This window comes from Ceratotherium simum, chromosome Y (genome assembly GCF_057802395.1).
Source record: "Ceratotherium simum simum isolate JZ-2026a chromosome Y, ASM5780239v1, whole genome shotgun sequence".
NCBI classification, from domain to species: Eukaryota; Metazoa; Chordata; class Mammalia; order Perissodactyla; family Rhinocerotidae; genus Ceratotherium; species Ceratotherium simum.
In genome coordinates, this window is record NC_141941.1 from 10,779,777 (window position 1) to 10,782,016 (window position 2,240).

Sequence of the window (2,240 nt, forward strand, 5' to 3'; positions counted from 1 at the left end):
GTAAGCAATTAGTCCATTTTTATAATTCTTTTAAAATGTTAATGTTCAGTCTTCTTGATTATTTTTGTTGTCTATTTTATATATCTCTGCTTTATATCTTATTTTCATCCTTAATGTCTGCATCTTTTGTTGTTTACAGAAGACTGTTAATTGTCTAACATCTTTTTCTCTATAATTTTATCTATAATTTTAACAGAATCGTGTTTGGACACATGGCTTTGTAACTAAAAGTCATGTTTCCCAGTGCCCTACACTACTTATTGTCACCATAAAACACAGTTCTAATAGAATGCAATAAGAGCTATTATGTGTCTTTTCAGGGTCTTGCCTTTAAAATAATTGTGCGCACAATCCCTTGAGTTCTTTTATACTTTCTGACAGCTGGTAGGTGATAAGAGCCTTTTACAACTGCCTTAGAAAGGCAAATAAAAAGGCTGAAATTGAGTTGGGCATTGCTGCTCACCAACTTTGGACAGTTCATCTATCAGGCACAGATTTGTGGGGGAAAATAGAGCTATTTTTCTATATGTGTAAACAGTTTATCTTTTGATAGATTCGGCAGTATGTTTAATAGAGGTATGTCGCATCCTAAATTAGTATTTTTCAACTCCCAAGTGTTCTTGCTTTAAATAAGAGAGCTGGAAGGCTGGATAAATCATACACGTCGTTTACATTTGGCTCTTTCTCTCAACTATCTGAATAATCTTAATTCAGCTGTTTTAAATTAGATTAAGAAATATGCTGCATTCCTAGGGGAAGATTTTTTTTTCTCCTGAGTTCACCGTAGTTGTTTCAGCTATGGTTCTAAGAAAGCAGCTCATCCTGGACTTCAATCAAATGCTGTATTGTCTTTTCAATATCTGAGTCATTTTAGAGTTCTTGCTTTTCAGAATTTTGAACATCTGGACTTTTTAAATGCATTTTCATAAGGTCTTCTTTAATTTATTGATGTTTTCCTTACAAATTTAGATTCTTTGTTTAATACTCAAGAAGGTTTTCTCAAATGTAGACAAAACAACATCTAACTCCATGATGTCATTGATTTTCTTTCTTTTAGACACCCAACATGTACACAGAAATATCTAAGCCTATGGCTTCATTTCTCAATTTCTTCCTTTTGCCACTAGTCGTCTCATTTTTCTGAGTTTTCTGTTGACTTTCTGTTGCCAAGGTCTCTTTTTCATCAGAGGACTCAGCACTAAGGGGCCCATCTTTTTAGGAGTAACTAATTCAGCTGTTTTCTCTACAAAGATGTAGCTACAAAGATGTTGTAGCTTCAGGTTGTTGTGTAATTTTCTGTGTTGTTTTAACTTTTCTTCTTACATCACTTTCTTCAGTGCTTTCAGATTCATCACTAGTGGGATTGAGTTTTCTTCCTTTTTTTGTGCTGCTTCTACAGACTTGTTTATATTTGCTTCATTTTCAGAAGTGTTCAAATTTCATTTTGTTTCTTTTCCTTGAGGAGTTGAAGTGATAGATGATTCACAGTGTTTGGAGAATTCATCATCATCATATATAGCAGTGGTGTGTAAAGGAAGATCTGCTTAGAATGCAAGAGTAAAAGGAGACAACTCAGCACACTGGGCTGGGCATATGGCAGGAGTGGAGAATCTGTGGGAAGGGATGTAGGTGCCCAGTAGTGGCAGAGTTGAATTGCTGCAGTGGGGTCAAAGGTTTCATAAGGTTCTTCATCTTTCTCATTTTTACTGTCTGCCCAAGCTTGAGATATCATTATTATCAGAAAAATCAAATACATGAAAAGGTTTATGCTTTTGGACAGATTTGTCTTCCATGGAATGTATTCTTTCTAAAGTGTTCTTTGGATACTTTGCACCTGCACACCCCAGGGACAACATGTGTTTATCTATTTCAATCTGTGTAAAGATTCCATGCAGGACTCATGCAAGGTGCTTGCTTCATTTAACTACTATGTCTCAGGGCAGAAAACTGGTTAGGTAGTACCCAAAACATTGAAAGTCAAATGAACATGCAATGTCACCAGGAACAAAAGATTATAGTTAGGACAAATAACAGATAGGCTGAGAGCCCGGAAGCAAAACCTGGGAGTTACTTTCAGAAATAGGGCTTTGGAAGGCTCCCATATATAAAAGAATCTAGAGGCCACGTGCATGCCCACAACATAATAAACACTCAGAAAGAAACTAAGAAGACCCTAGGCTTTGACTTTTGGTTTGATCTTTAGACTCAAAATAAATGAGGAAAGGCTAAGACAAAGTTGT

General features: G+C 35.8%; 1 pseudogene; it reads right to left on the reverse strand.

Annotated features, from left to right (window-relative positions):
* Positions 1–603: 603 nt before the first annotated feature.
* Positions 604–1,856, reverse strand: LOC147911650 (centromere protein U-like; annotated as a pseudogene).
* Between the last annotated feature and the right edge of the window lie 384 nt (positions 1,857–2,240).